The sequence below is a fragment of the Lactuca virosa genome, chromosome 4, assembly GCF_052849685.1.
Source record: "Lactuca virosa cultivar CGN04683 chromosome 4, Lactuca_virosa_CGN04683_v6, whole genome shotgun sequence".
NCBI classification, from domain to species: domain Eukaryota; kingdom Viridiplantae; phylum Streptophyta; class Magnoliopsida; order Asterales; family Asteraceae; genus Lactuca; species Lactuca virosa.
In genome coordinates this window covers 374,361,400-374,378,574 of record NC_136429.1, presented here as the reverse complement: position 1 = coordinate 374,378,574, position 17,175 = coordinate 374,361,400, and the positions used below count along the sequence as shown (strand labels likewise).

The 17,175-nt window shown below is 36.4% G+C and overlaps 1 long non-coding RNA gene across 1 annotated transcript; it reads left to right on the top strand.

Moving 5' to 3' along the window:
- The first annotated feature begins 1,533 nt into the window (after positions 1 to 1,533).
- On the top strand, positions 1,534 to 3,355 carry LOC145108753 (uncharacterized). The gene is made up of 3 exons (XR_013708527.1): positions 1,534 to 2,233; positions 2,549 to 2,742; positions 2,861 to 3,355. It is a non-coding gene; the product is annotated as an uncharacterized LOC145108753 (long non-coding RNA).
- Positions 3,356 to 17,175: the final 13,820 nt, after the last annotated feature.

The window sequence follows — 17,175 nt, the reverse complement described above, 5'->3', positions numbered from 1 at the left end:
ATGTTTACAAGGTGTGCATACATGTTTTCACGCCACCTCATCACGTCCTTACTCCACGAACACCATGATAGCACAAGAGGAGTGGTCATTCATAGAGAGTGAGGAAGAGAAAACAAGAACAAGAACAAGAGATGTCTCTCAACCAATCAATGCCTTCGTGATCTTTCGTGACCAACACCACTCCACAAGACATCTACGCTCTTTGGGGGCGGTGTTCATGCGTGGAAGGAGGGTGCCACATAGGTACGTACACGTAAAATGACTTTCGTATTGGCTAGCCTAAGAGCTCAAAAAAAAAAAAAAATTAAAAAAAAAACGCTACCTAAAGGCATGCTATAGATACGCCCTTATTTTGCTATAGATACGCCCCCAGTGGAAAAAAAAGAAGTTGGCCTGATAGAATTCCAGTTACCTACATGTGTGAAAACATTCCTCTGGGAACCGCAATTGTTTATAAACCGATTGATTTTTATTATATATAAAAATACTAATGTATGCAATAAAATGAAGATGAATCTCGATTTAATTATGACTACATTTTTTTTTTAAGTATAAAAGAATAATCACAAATTTATACAATATGAGCAAAAATAAAGGTAACAGTTGATTAATGGCGTGTTTGGCAAAAGTAGCTATTAGCTGGAAGCGGGTAGCGGTTAGCTGGTAGCGGGTAGCTGATAGTGAGAAATTGTAGCTTTTATTTGTTATATGAGTGTTTGACAAAAGTAGCCGGTAGCTTTTGAAATATATAAAATTACATAAATGACAATTGATTAAAAATAAATAAATATATTAATATATTTTTAAGGGTAATAATGGAAATTGATTTCAAAAGCTCATTAGCGTTTTGTTAAACGCTACATGAAGTAACTTTTACATTTGGAGCATTTTGTTTAAACTAAAAGCTAAACGCTCGTACTGCCAAACGAAGTTTTTTGTTTAAACTAAAGCGTTTTGTCAAAAGCTAAAAACTAGAACTCCCAAACGCTTTCAAAAGCTCCGTGCCAAACACGCCCTAAAGGTAAACCCAACATAAAACTATGAACATGTTTAGTTGTTTATCTATTTATTTCAAAAACAAAGTTTTACACAAAAGAAAATTTTCCTTCCGATTTGGATAGATTTGAAAAAAAAGAACAAAATGATTAATTTCCTTCCACTTCTCTCCAATTCGGAAACACAAAAGAAAATTTTGTTTTACTTTCCTTTCTCTTCTTTTCTTTCCTGACTTTCTTTTCTCTTCTTTTATTAAACTCGAAAACTAGGATTTAGAGAGTCCACGGATTAAAATCGGACAAGAGAAGAACCAATTGGAATTATGAAAAGCAAAACCACTTATAAAACCACCAACCGCCATCCTTATCCATATCCACCGTCCTTTTCCTTTTGTTTCTTAGAACAATGATTAATATAATTAAAATCAACATTATATTATATTATCTTATATTTAATGTTATCTTTTGATATTATTTAAGACAAATATAAATATTATAATGTTAATCTTTTCTCTTAAAAGTTCCTAGGGAATGGATCCAGAATTTACAAAACGAAAGTTAGTGAAAACTAACAAATAAATAAATGTTAAAAGAAGAACCGAGAATCCTATGTGAAGGATCCGAAACCGACAACTCTTTTTCACTCTCAAACAAATCCACCGAAAAACTGAATCCTCATCCATATCCATACTCCTATTTGATTATCTACCCTATAAAAGCAAGCCTGACAATTCCTTCCCCTTACATCAAACCAAATCGTTAAGAGAATGGCAGACATAGCGATGTTAATGGCGGAAGAATACGAAAAGATGATGAAGAAGATGTCAAGTGATCATGAAGATCTTGAGTTGCTTTCTTCATCCACAGTGGTTTCTGGAATGTGGCTGAAGAGGCCTCGTCTGAACAAGTTGGTTCACGAGCCTAAATCTAAGATCGGGCTTGCAACCATTAATGGTTTCTTTTCAGCTTGATTTTTAAGAATTGAAATCTGTTAGTGTATATCATGTTTGTGTATGCTTCTTAATTATTCTTCTACATATATATGTATATCGGTATATCGATTCCATTCTTTTTATGTATTAGATTGATCTTTACATAATTGATAATCTTCAAGAGGCTTTGATGTGTCATGATCAGTGATCCAATCAAACCAACCTAGCGCATGATCGATCCACCTCATAGAGCAACTGTTTCTCAGATATAGTGTCGGGAATGTGGAATTCAAACCTATAAAGAAGGTAATTATGCTTCTACTTATTGGTAAAACGATGATTATACTATCGTCGGATGACCTCTAATGTGATTGTTGAGGCTTATATGCTTATGAAGAAGGCCAAAGCATCAATTGTATAAGCAAGGAATTAATCAAAAGTTATTATTGACTTCTATAGTCTATAGGACCATATATAATCCGGAAGTGGAGTGTGTAGTATGTCTTATTAATTTGTTTTTTGGTGCCTAGTCTGCTTCTTGTTTTTGTTTTCTTTTTCCATGTGAATTAATAACGAATTTTTTGGGAATTGATTTAAAGCAATTTCGTTAATCTTGTATAGTTGGTATTAAAATTATCACAACAAATTTGGTGAGCAAAGGGAGGTTTTGATCGATCAAACGGTGCTACTTTTGAGGAGTTCTTCGGTTGTGGTTTTTTTGAGGTCGGCATGGGAGTAAATCGGTGGTCTTGAATGCTTTTTTTCCTGAACGGCGAGCAAAATATAGATGAATAAACAAGAACTTACGTGAGGAGGTTATATTTAATTTGGATATACTTTTAATCCAATTAGAAGTATAAATTATAATATTTTTCGTCATAAGAATTATCGTTTTTTTTTTCCAAAAAATCCATAACACTGTGTTCTTTTTAGATAATCTATAAGGTGGAGTAAACAAGAGACAACCTCAGCATCTCCTTATTGTCATTTTTACGAGATTGCAATGGTAAACCATGTGGTTCACTAACTGAGTGAGATGGAGATTGCAATGGTAAACCATGTGGTTCACTAACATCAGAAAACCGAGTTGAAACAGGCCAGTTCAAAAAAAAATAAAAAATAAAAAAATAAATTCACATTAACATGTATAAAAAGTGGTCAAATTGTTCATTTCTCTATTTATTTTACTAAAACCAATTTATACTTGGAATAAATCCATATAAGCCTCAACAAACTTCATGGCATAGGATTGTGAAGGGGAAACATCTACTTCTAATGGAAAATCCTCAACCACTTCCTTAATTCTTGGAGTTAATGCGGGAGTCTTCCATGCCACCAAATATAATATTAATTTTATTATCTGTAGCTTATAATTTTTTTAATTATTTTTTTATTCAACACATTAAATAGGTCCTTCAAAATATTAAAGATAGGTCCTAAAATTGTCTTCTATATAACTTGTTCAATTTAGGTGGGTCATGTGACCCATCTTGTTACACACTAAACTCGTCCATGTGTGTCCGACATCTCCATTCACGACGTTTTAGTTTTAATTTTTTAGCCCTTGGGTGAAAACAAAGGCCCCATAATTTCTTTTGAAGTAAATTTATAGTCAGCCACCATGGGTCAAATTTCCGACCGGTGCCACATTCGAATGCCTACTTTCAAGGATTGAATAAGCTGAAGCACTTGTTGTCGGATAAGGGCCAAGCCGTACGTTTATTATGCTTATCCTGATGAATAATCTTGCCTATATACGTGTCGAATGGTTTTGTCCGATCATTGGCTCATCAGGGAGGCAACAGTAGCTCCGACTAATTGTCGTCCAACTCACATGGTCCCTTTCGAAGTCGGGCCTTCGATCAACGAGAAGGCTCCTTGGCTAGCCTCTTAAATGAAAATTAAATATTTTAACCAAATAGACTTAAAAGTATAAAAAAATGACAAATTTACACTTTTTATTTAATGATTTACCATATTTTTTGTTATCCATTAAAATAGCCATTAATCTCATAATATTTGTCGATTATAAAATATATTATTTTTGTCCGTCTTTAAGATATTTTTAGAAATTATATCACAATATAAAAAGTTATTTTTTTTGTTGTGAATGGTATTTAGAGATCCTCTTAACAAAAAGAACTTTAAAAAATAATTTTTTTTTTAATTTAGAATTTTCAAAAAAAAAAATGAACAATTTTGCAACCCTGATCGTGAGTACACGAAACCCAACACTCCCATTTTGATTAAATTCCTTATTTTAAATGGTGAAATTTATGTTGTTAATAATGTTCTTCATAAGTTCCTGAATGTGCAACCCGTGATTATAAAATTGAATCTAACTCGGTGCTTTTTGACACTGATGACTCAAATTGTTCCTCATCAGGATGTCATGTCACTCGTAGCTCATCTAGTAGTACTAAAAGTAATTCATATGTTTCTAGAACAAAAAAATATATATATTTCAAGAAAAGGAAAGTTTTTCACATGCTTGGAAAACTAGGTGTAACAAATCTGGTAAACCTATTTTTGAAAAGAAAAACAAATTAGGTATTAGAAAGTGTTATAGATGTGGTGACCCTTCTCATGAAGTGGTTAAGTGTACTTTTGAGGAAGGTTCAAAAAGAGTTAATGATATCCAGATTTAAAATGAAAAATGGATTAAAAAGGATAACTTCTTAAATTGTCTCCTTACCGAATGCTATGAAATTTTTAATAATGATACATCATTAATTGTTAAACCCATTGCAAAATGGGTTCATAAAGTTCTCTAAATTGTTTATTAGTGATGCGGGGTCAAGAGCATATTTGGTATCTTGACAATGGATGTTCTAGGCATATGACATGATTCAAGTTTCTCCTAGAAGATTATGTTAAAAAAAGACCCTGTAGTCACCGACGGAGACAACGGTAAGGTCACACCAAGGGATATGGCACCATCAAATGCAAATCTGTGTAATTTTTTTAATGTTTTATATGTTAAGGGTCTAAAGCATACCCTCATCTTTATTAGTCACCTGTGTGATGCTGCTTATGAACTGAATTTCAGCAAACTGTAAGGAAAAGTGATCGACTCCAAGAATGTCAGTATGCTCACTACTAATTGTTGCAACAACATATACATCCTGGATATGTTTTCCACTGATAAGTCACTTAGGCGTTGCTTTTTCTCTCATTTACAATCTCATATGAAGTAGGTGTGGCACAAGACTCCATTACTTGGATTTCAAAACCATTTATAAGATTGCAACTAATCAGTTATTGTGAGGGATTCCTAAAATGAGATTTGGTAAAGACAATTTATGTTTAACGTCTGAGAAGGGCAAGAAAACTAAGTCATCTTTCAAGCTAAAGCAGTGTTCATCCATCACTGCTCTATTTAGTCTTCTATCTATGGACTTGTTTGGCCCTGTTCTCGTTACATATCGTGCTGGTAAAAGATAATCATTGGTTATTTTTACAAGTATTCATGCTTTACATGGGTAATGTTCCTAAGCAACAAGAATGACGCCGTTGATGAAATAATCTCTTTAGTGAAACAATGTGAGATCCAGTTTGATCTAAAAGTTAAGCAGCTTAGAAGTGACCATGGCACTGAGTTTAGAAATCATACATCGGAGGACTTTTGTGATGAAAAGGAAATTTCTTAGAACTTATGTGCATCTCGTACTTCTGAGCAAAATGTTATCGTTGAACGCATAAATAGGAGACTAATTGAAGCTGGTTGAACAATGGTTATTAAAGTTGGTCTTCCTCTATCCTCCTGGGATGAAGATGTAAACACTACATGCTTTCAAAGTCCTACGGTTTCCTTCTTTTAAATTACAATGTGTATTATTATTTGTGTGTTTCCTTAAAGACTATTTTCTATGTTTTATTCATTAATTTTAATAGCTTCTATTGAAATAAAAAAACATAAAATCCAAAACAAGTTTTTCATTCATAATTTTTCCTATATATATTACATACTTTATTTCAGTTACAACTAATGCCCTTGAAAATCATTTCTCCTCTCCTGATGCACTCAAAGATCCTTCTGATCAAAAACCCTGACGTGGTTTGTTGCATCATAACCTTCCTAACAACCACCCACTGTTATACCTCATATCCACTACATCTTTTTATTTTAAGTTGAGTACTACCACTGGTGGGTATGGCCTTAGTTGTTTGAGATGTGTTTCTTGTTGCAATATCACCCTATTTGTGTTTACGAGGTTATCAAATTCAATCACACACCTCTCTTCTTCGATCCGTGTCGCCACTCTAGAGTAATAAGAGACCTTATATCCTAGTTCATGCATCACCACCTCTACTTTGTCTCCAACTTGAAACACTATCTCTCTCAAATAAGAAAGCTCGTTGTAATATTATCAGAACCTCAATGCATTCTTTTACAACAAAAGCAAGTTGAATCATTTTGGTACTAACGAGACATAATTTATTAATTTGAAAAGAGTGTTGTGTGAATGTCACAACATCATCTACATCTCTTTTCAAGGAGGATTATCTCTAATAATATTTATTAAGTAATTATTATGATTCAACGATAATCTTATCAAGATTTAGATTGCAACTTCTTTTACATTACTGTCCCTATAAGCATGTCGTTGTATGTGATTAAATCTCTCTAAGTATCTCATCATTGAGACCAGATGTTGAGATTACATTGAGTCACCGAGACACGCTGATTCTCTAGCAAGGTTTAACACTTAGGGTGAGTTAGCCTGGTCCCATTATATATTTTTTTGGAATAGGTGTTGATTTTATGATTAATTATCTCTATCTAGACCTTGTCGCTAGAAACATGTTGATGTATTTATAAAGTCTTATGTTCCTCTGAAACATTGAGCATAAACATACGACTTAATGATGGAACTATCTATCTGTTGAGAGAAACTTCTCTGGTCTTAAATGAAAAAGGGTCACTCATATCCTTGACCTTTTCTATTAAAACCATAGACTGATATGATACACCCTTCACTTGATGTACCTGATTCCTTTCTATTATCACCATAGACTGGGTCATGATATCAGCAATCTCATTTGCTATTGTTCATGATCTTGCTATTAAACCATAGTGAAGTGAGACATATCATGCACTTGGTATCCCTGACCCTCTTTATTATCATCATAGATTGGAAATGTCACCATCCATCCTTCCTTATTAAAAAGGTGTTAAAACAACATGGTCTCTTAGTAATAGTTTCCACTACAAAGTCATACAGTGATATTATCATAGGTTCAACATTGACTTGTGAAATTTTGTCTTAATGGTTATTTTCTTAAATCACATAAGCATCATGATGATTTGTTTGGGGGGCTACGAGAAATCCGACAACTTTTTCTGACATGATTATCACCATACATAGGTAGATTTCAAATCATTTGAAATCCCTTCTGTAACATACGCGTTTATAATCATGTATAATTATCGTATTTTGTTTAAAAAATGAATATTATTAAATAATATATGAATTTGAGTGTTGAGTTCTAACAAGATAGTTTTATGAGATTTGAAGTAAAACTATGTTTAGAATCATTCAGAAAGTATTGGAAGTCTTATGAGATTCCAATCGGAAGTCTTATGAGATTCCAATCAAAAGTCAATTATCAAAATTAACGAAAATATAAAGTTGGAAATAAGTAAAAATAATGTTATTGAAAGTTGTAGATTATCTCGTTAGAAACGTTTAGGCGAAAACCTCACTAAGATCCGAGTTATAACGAAGAAGTATGACTTATTGAAGTTTCGCGACAGAACCGCCACGACACCATATGCCGTAAAAAGTGAGTTTACGATAAACTACTTTTTAATCCTAGTGATCTAAATGAAAGTCATAGTATTCGTTAAACCGATAATTTTCATAAAAAGAACGTCCAAATCTAACTTCGTATGAGGAAGTTATGATTTTTCAAAGATTCGGCATAGCAGTACACAACCCGAAACTTGAAATAAAGATCGAGTGATTTTTAGCCGACACAACCTAAACGAGAATCGAAGATACCGTCAATAGTAGTCCAACGGTAAAAAGACAGACGAAAACGGACGTCGGATGAAGAAGTTATGAATTTTTAACGGACTTTTCCTGTCCCGGCCTGTTTAAAATATAACTTTAAAAATGAAGTCAAAATTAGCCAACGGAGTCTAAACAAAAGTTGTAGAGCATAATTTCACCTACGCGTGCATATAAAAAACGTCAAAAACGGAGCCCGTATACGAAAGATACGAATATTTGAAGTTTTGGGCACAAACTTCGAGGCTGGTCTGAAGGGGTACGCCTAGCGTACCGAAGTACGCCCGTCGTACTCGTGTAAGAGACCCGGATTCCGTCACCCTCCCTACTCCTTCGCATGATGTCACACCCCCGAACCGGAACGGCGGAAACATCCGGGGGCGGAGGACGTCATTGTGCAGTATCATAACAATTGAATATAAATGAAACATAGCAAATCCAAACATCATACATTAAAATAGTAAGCTTACATTTTTTACAATACTTGTTCTTTTCAAAAGTTAAACATGAAATAACAAAAGTAGAAATAACATAATGCAGCGACGCCAGTCCTCGATCGTGATGATTTCCTGCTTATTAGATCCCTGAGAATACAAGTCGTTTTGAAAAGCGTCAACTAAAAAGTTGGTGAGTTCATAAGCATTTTTGTATAAAAATAGTTTTACACTTGTTTAGAATTATTCTCGTTGTACTTTCAGAAAATCTGATATTTTCTATAGTTCGGAATTCATGGATATATGCATGCATGTCATTACATTTTATTCATCTTTATAAAGAGTGATTTTCGGAAAGTCCTATAATTTATAAAGGCATGTTGTATTTGAGAATCGTTCCTTTGAGTCGTAATAATAAGTAGTTTCCGGAAAATCCCATGTTTTCTTCAATAAATATAGTTGTAAGCTTTGTTTTCTTATTAGGTATAGTTGGGTGTGTGTTTTATTTTATCGTTTTCGAAATCGTATAAAATTGTTTACTCCAGAAAATCCTATATTTTCTGATATATAAAATGGTGGTCTTAAAACCCTAAGACTGGTGTGGTAAAACTTCGTTTAAAGTATCCAAACAATAGTTGTTTATAATCGAAAGGTGTAACTTGAGTAAATTACTAAAATCATACTGTAATATTCTAAGTGAGTCGTTATAACCATACTAATATGACGGAGTGCCTGTCTAGACGTTCTTCAGGCGCCGGATTTGATTAAGACATTTGTCACCCTAGACTGGCCGGTCTAGCTGTAGCGAACAACGAAGGTGCGGGGTGTCAACCCCGTATAGATCTATACACAAATTTCTGCTCTCCCTCCAGGAGACTCTGGTTATAACTCTTACAGGACTTTAAACGTACACTAATATGTATATATATATATATATATATATATATATATATATATATATATATATATATATATATATATATATATATATATATAGGTATAATGAAGATGCGTCTGACTAGAATACTAACAGATTTTTGAGCAAATCGTTGAAATCAATTATTTATTAAATAAATAACAATAGTTGTACTCATTGACTAGATCTATCGTTTCCGTTTATTGAAAATAATCTACTTTGAATAATAATTATCAAAAATGACCCAATTTTATCGGTATTGGCAAATATGACCCTTCTTTATATAAATCATCAAATAAGACCCATATTTGTCAAAAGGTGTCATAAGTGGTTCAAAACTAGGTGAATTGTTGACAATGGCCCATTTCTTCTAAAATGCTCATTTTAGATCTATATTTAGGAAAATATTCAAATTGGCCATTGTTTATCCAAAAATTCCATTTTTGGTCCTTTAGAAATTGCGATGTTCAATAATTCCTCAAATTTATTTCATGTTCCAAAAATGATTTATATATATGTTTATGGCCAAAAATAGCCCAAGTTATTAATATTTACATAACTAAATATCCTCCAAAATGTTATGTCCAACAACTTGTTTAAGCAATTTTTGAGGCAATCCTTATGGCTTTTGTCATACTAATTGTGACTTATACTTTGTGACATTCTAGTTTTTAGTTCTATACATAAGTTTTGAATTATGGTTCAAACTCTTGAGGCTTGCTCAAGATTTCGAATTCTTGAACTACTTCATATGGAGATTTCATAAGTTTAGCACATATATTTTAGCATACATGCATAACAAGCAAATATATCAAGATTTAAACAAGGCTTTGACTTGTATCCTCCCCCAAAAACAATGAAAACTCAAAAATAGGGGGTATGAAGATCACCTTGATTTGGTTTGGTGGGTGATTTGGTTAGATGTTGAGAGTTGTTCAAGTCCTAACACTTGAAGAGTTTGATAACTCTTTGAACCTTAGAACTTCCTAAGAATATTAACACATAACTTTATGTGTAAATATGAGGAATTAAACAAGATAATATGGAGAATTACTAACCAAAACTTGAAATACTTACAAGGATTTAGGAATTGCTTTGAAGAATTAAAGCTTGAAGCTTGAATACGTTGGGAGCAACTTATGAGTTCACACAATGTGAATATGATAAATAGGATATAATGAGGAGTTTACAGAAAATGAATTGAGTTTGTGGAATGGGAAATGGGGTTTACGCCCCTTTGTATGGGGATAGGAATATGATTTGATATGTGCTTGGTTTACTGGTGGGCAATGCATAGGTTACTGAGATTTGTATTGGAAATAGTCAACTACAGCTCACAATTCGTAAACACCTTGAATTAGAAAGGAGTTCACAGTCTAAATGGGTGTAGACAAGGGTTTATGCTCCAAGGAAGGTCCACCCAAGGGTTTACGGCCTAAATAGGAGTTCACTATGGAGTTCACGGCCAAGATTCCTTCTCTTTAGGTGTTCACGACCATTCTTTTGATGCTTAGGGTGGTTCACGGTCATTACTTGGTGGTTTGAGGTAGTTCACGGCCAAAGTGGCCCCTTGGAAGTTGTTCACGGCCTTGGGTGCTACTAGGGAAGAGTTTATGGTCAAGGTTTGGATTATTTAAGTAGTTTACGCCCAAGACACAACCTAGGGATATGTTCATGGTCTAAAGTGATTTCCCTTGGATTTATGGTCTTGGATGGGTCCTAGGAAAGTGTTTATGGTCTAAATTACTAGCAAACTTAGGTATGTTGTCCTTATAATTTAATTGCTCAAGATTGTGACACAATTACAAGTTCTTGTGTCTACACCATGTGAACCTTGTTTAATTGCATTGTAGATTGAATCCTAATTTATTTGTACCAATTTGTCTTGCTTAATTTGTTTATTTTTCTAAGAGATTACCTTATATGCGACTTTCAAAGTGTATACTTCCGTATACATGCAATTAGGCTCTCATGGTTTTCAGGGTTCTCATTGTAATAGGGTTACGATTTAGACCCTGCTTGATCCAAATATTTCGGGTTGCCACATCATCCTCCCGTTAGAGGGAATTTCGTCCCGAAATTCAAATTCTCAGGGGAACATCAAAGGTTGAGCAGGGTTGTGTGTACTTTTGTTTCTTGTGACCTTTACGTGGCGTTCCAGCGTATTTTCGCTATTAGAGTTTGACCTTGCTCTTTTGATTTCCCAACCTATGATCCCCACATGCTCCTCTTCGGGGTGTGGGTTCTTGTTTACTAAGTCTTGTCGAGGGGAATTTGCTAAAGCTTCGGTGGTTAGACACTCATTAGTGTTGAACACGTGGAATGTGAAATGTACGAAACTGAGTTCTTAGGATAATCGAAGGCTATAAGTTATCGAACCTATCTTGGCGAGGATTTTTGAGTGGCCTTCTAGGGATCGTGCTCCTGGTGTCCTAGAAGTAGAGTTTCTTGGCCATAAGGGCTGGCACTATTGTTACCAAGGTTGAGGTTGCGTGTGGTGTAGCTGACCTTATGAGTCTTAGGTTACATTGGGAGTTTTCTTCCTATGGAATCCCGAGCTAGAGGTAGGTCAACCTTTGCCCGTTCATTGATGTTGGCCGAACTAGTCTCTGATTCGGGGTAGGGAGTATCGATCATTGAGGATGGGTTTGCTTGACTTTTAGTAGCTAGTGGTTCTATGGGAAATTCGCCATTCCTCCTTATGAGTCAGATGCGTGCTTCCTGTGGTTAGAGGCTTGGTCTGATGTTTTGCTTACTTATTATATCGTTCTTGTGATCAGCCACTATCTATTTTCGTGATGGTTCTAAGTGGTATCAGGGGTTTGGTTATTGGGATGGTTCAAGGAGTCGAGTCGATTCCAAACTCAACTTAGTACATGGTTGTTGTTCTCCAAAGGAATTTAGGGAATATCTGGGGAAGGTTGTAGACCATTCGGATTCCCTTGATGCCTTCTGTTTCTTGCTCCTAATCTTTATTGAGGCTAGAAAGGAGCGTGGTATCTCTTACATAAGGGCTTATGTGTCTGGATGCTAGGGATTTGTCGTTTTAGGTTGAAAGGGTTTCGTTATTCGACTGAGTAAGATGGAAGGTATCTTTGTAGTGCTTGAAGTTTGGTACGGTGAGGATCAACCAGTCCGTAACAAGTGACGACGTTGGACTTCTTATCATAACAGATTTTACATCGATTGGGAAGGGATGGTTATTAAGAATGATAGGGTGCTCTACGTGCGTGTTCTCATCATAACCAGTTTCGTGCTTGTTGTTACCACTACGTTTATCTTGTTTCTGCCTTTTAGGTGTTCTAGTAACACGAGTGCTTTGATATAAAACGATGGAATTTATAGTCTGATTTCTACTAGGTTTTCAATGATAGCTGGGTGTAACCTAATTTTACACAGTTAATGATCGAAAAGATAGTCTACTGAGTGGCTCTGCCCTAATTCCAAGGTCAGACCAGGGATAGAAAATGAGGCGGGATCACTCAGTCTTAGTTCGTATAATCTTAATTATATCTGACCCTAACGTTTATATGGAACCATCCTGGTTCACCCGTAAGGATCTCTAGTTTCTCTGTGATTGATATGGTTTGCTCGGATGAGGAGATAATTTTTGATTATGTTTTTAATTGACAAAACCTTTTGTGAAAACAATTTGATGCATAAAGTTATTGGTTCTTCATGTCCAGTTGTCAAACTTCTCTGGGGCCTCCGTCATTCTTTTCCATTGGACACTCCCTTTTGAAATGTCCTGTTTCACCGCATGCATAACATACTGAGTTTACTTTAGCGTTGGGGGTTGGAGTGATGCATTGGGCCGGGGCTCTACAGAAACGGGCGATGTGTCCCTTCTTGTTACACCTATTGCAGGGTAATTTCTGACAGTTTCCCTTATGATGGATGCTGCACTTGTTGCATTTTGGGAGGTTTCCCATATAGGGTTTCCTTGGTGTTGAGGTAGTAGGATCAATGGGGGTGAGGGCTACTAAAGCTTGTTGCCTTTTGGTAGGTCCTTGAGTTGAGCAGTTCCTTTCCTTTTTCTGGACTTTCGTTTCTTGTTCTTAGATTTATGGGTTGGGATATCCTCATAAGCAGCCATTTGTTGGTGTCCTTGGTTACTACTATGGTTGGGATTTTTGCCACTGTTCGCAATTCTGTATGGGTGGTTAGCGTTGAGTTGGGCCATGACGACTGTCACGGCAGCTGTGACCGCGGCTTGAAATGTGTCGGAGTCTATCTGCAGAATTGGTGCTTCGCTGGGGTGCAGGTTGTTCTCATGAGAGAACATGATTCTGTTGCACGGTGAGAAACAAGCTTATAAGAACCATGGTCATACTTAGTCATTAATATTTACATATAACTTTCACGTGTTGTTGTATGATTCTCTTGGTTTCAGCTTACATCCCTATGATGTACTTACAATAGAGAGTAGAATTAAGCATTGCACGAATGTTGTGTTTTGTCGGGATAAGGTATAGCCACCTATACAATGATTGGATTCAGATTACATGGGTTCTTGGAGGGCGTACCTCTCTTGGTTTTACTATTATTGGTTGCGGTTTAAGACATTATAAATCTAAGGCGAATAGTGTGGTGATTCTCCCATGCTGAAATGGCGCACAAAGTGCTCGGCCATTTCACTTATGTTATGAGTGCCCATTTCGTTCTTTATTCTGCTAAGGCTGTCCTAGCCTCGATCACAGTGAGTTGTGGTCTCCAGATGACCACTTCTTCCTTCAAGGAGTGTAGATGGTCCGCATAGTTTCCTGGTCCTACTTGTGGGTTTCATAAGGCTTTGGAATGGTGTTCTTGTTACTTGTGGGGGGAGTCGGATTTACATTGTCGTATATCGGGCTTTGCCTACAGTCTACATTACTCCATGATGGAGAGTCGGAAACCGGGAGTCAAATCAGGTTACTTGTGACCCAAACGGAGGTGATGCTTGATTTGTGAGGGTGTTGGGGATCGAAGCACGGTGCATGCCTATGGTGGATTGTTGGCTATCAGGCGTATAGTTGGGTTGCCCCCTGATGGCAAAGCATTTTGAATCCGGTAGGTATCGGTCAAGAAACTTGTACTTGCATGGTCAATATTTTATTACTAGGTATGTCTACTCCAAGAGTAATTACATTGGGTGCGTCACGGATCTTGAGGGGAAGGGGTGAAGGGTCTCTTGCCTGCCCTTGATAGGGTAAGACTCGCTAAGAATTTCTCCAACATCTTCATCTTTATCCGATTCTTTATCAGCATCCTCCCCCTTCTTAGTCCATTTCTTGATATTCTTCAAGATTCACTTCTAGGCTCTCCTAAATCCACCCATCGGTTATCGCGGTAGGGTAGTAGAGGTCTTGGTGAGGAACTTCAGCTATGTTGTCTGTGGAGTCATAGAGGTATGAGGGCTACGTAGGGGATTTAAGTGTGGTAGGTTCTATAGGATCCTAAAATGCTCCTATAGCATTTAATTTTAATTGTTTATGTTCAATTCTGGAGTTTCCTTTGGTATGTATTAGACGCGTTGTTCACCACGACTATTTCCCAGCATATGCTAGTTACACCTCAGATAAATGTAGTTGATCAGGCTACATTTATTCTAAGTCTAATTACATATCCTGGGGCCTACCCGTAGTGTTCAACTCATCACTACTTTTATAACATACTTATTATCACACTGCTCCTAGCACTAGATATGGACTCTAGGGACAATTTGGTCACGTAAAGTTCCTATCTTTACTTGCATGCATTCCCTACTAAGGCTTAAAAGACCAAAATAATGTTCTAAAGGTTGTATGGGGCTTCCATGGCCATAAAGTTGGCACCTTTATGCCATGAAGTCCCCTCAAGACCCCAAATCTAAAAGGTTTGCCCACATGGAACGTCCAACTCCCAAAACCAACATCCTTGGACCAAAACATGAAGAAAGCATCCTAAAACTAGCTCTAAGCATGCTATAGACAATGTAGGAGCTTTATACCTCAGATGAACCATAAATGAAGCCCAACTTCTGGATCTACTCTCCTTCTACACGTCCTTGCTCCTCCTTCAAGCTTCTCCTTCTTTAAAGTCACAAAGAATGCACAAACTTAGCTCACAATCACCAAAAATGGCTTAGGGTTTGGTGATTAGGGTTTTGGATACTGGAGGCTGGAAATGAGGCCAGCTTATGGGGGTTAAGGTGTTTAAATAGGGTGCAAAACCCTTAAAATTAGGGTTTAATTCTTCCAGCCTACTTGTCGAGTTGAGGCCTCTCAACTCGTCGAGTAGGGCTCTTAAACCGCGTCCCAATTCATTCCTACTCGACGATTCTGGGGCACCCAACTCATCTAGTTTCTCTACAAAAGTGAATAATTTATAAATTAAGATACATACCAGGAACCAGGCGTTACACCATGATTGGGTTTGTATCATAATTCTAATTAGGGTAAATTATATATTTATAGTGTGATATTTCTGAACCGGTAGCGGAGCAGTTATTATTTATCAGTAGTCTAAGGTGAGTCTTCTCACTATATCAATGGGTCGAATGCACCAATTCCGGCCCATTATCTGACATGTGGATTGACAGTTGTTATGTATATAATTGTCTGAAGACCCCGGGGGTAGCCCGTAGCACTTGTATGAAGACCATAGGGGTAGCTCATGGCACTTGGATATCAAGCCATGGGGGTAGCCAATGACACTTGGATATCAAACCATGGGGGTAGCCCATGGCATTCCAGATAAGGACCATGAGGGTAGCCCATGGCAACTATATGTGTGTCGCATAGTATTCTAGGGTTGTATTTTATGTGATAATTTGGGAACTCACGAAGCTTTTGCTTACAGTTTATTTGGGTGTTTTCAGGTACTTACGGTACTAAAGGGAAGGGCCCGGCTTGATGGCACCACATTCACTCTCCAACATTTTCTGCATTTATTGATGTTGATACTCTGATATTTTTACATGATATGATGTAATGGATTTTTGGAAACAAATTATGATGCTAATACCTATTTTAAAAATGAAAAAATTTATCTGGTTTTTGGATTGTTACAAGTTGGTATCAGAGCCTTGGTTTGAGGGATTCGGGCACACCCTCGGGTGTGTCAGAACTCAAATTGAGGAAATGGTAACCTTTTCAAAAGAACAAAGTCATGTTTTTTCTGAAAACGGTTTTCTTAAGTAAAAAGGGAGAGTGCAATGCGTGCGATCGGCTGAGCTCAAGTAAGTGTTTCCCAAAATTAAACCATGCTTATGAAGTGCAACTAGTATGTTACTATGTGAAGTGCATGCTAGAGTAGGTCTAAGGATACCTTCAGGAGTTATGTGATGAAATTACCTTATTTGTGTGATGCCTTATAGCCTAGGAAAATTCGATGTTGTATATTTCTCAGAATCAATGTTGACTCTCTTATTTGCTAAGTGTATGCTTTCAAAGTTATATATGCTTAGGATTGCATAGCCCTAGAATGATGGATTCTGCTCATTTCGTGTTCCTTGTTTGGTTATGGACTTAGGGTAGAAACTTTATTTGACAGTCTATGTGATTCTATTTATGTATAACTTGCATGCATAAGGCAATCTGCGATGTTGATTGAGGTTTCTAGTTCTGTGAGGATTGAGAAATCCTAGAAGAGTCTAGGATATGCGTATATGTTGTGTTTTGTGGGTCATGTTTTGAGTATGGTTGGGTGAATTAGGGGTATTAGGTATGACCTTGGGGAAGGTACATGTAGGTGTGGAAGGTAATATTGGGCCTGTACTACTGAAAGCACATGACCTGTACCCAAGACAAGCGCAGACCTGGAAACTCTAAGGAGTCCGATGAGGAGGAATCCCTTCGAACTTCCTTATCGATTTCTTTCTATGTTGTATTTTCCGTTTGAGGATGGTGATGGCTACACGAGGAG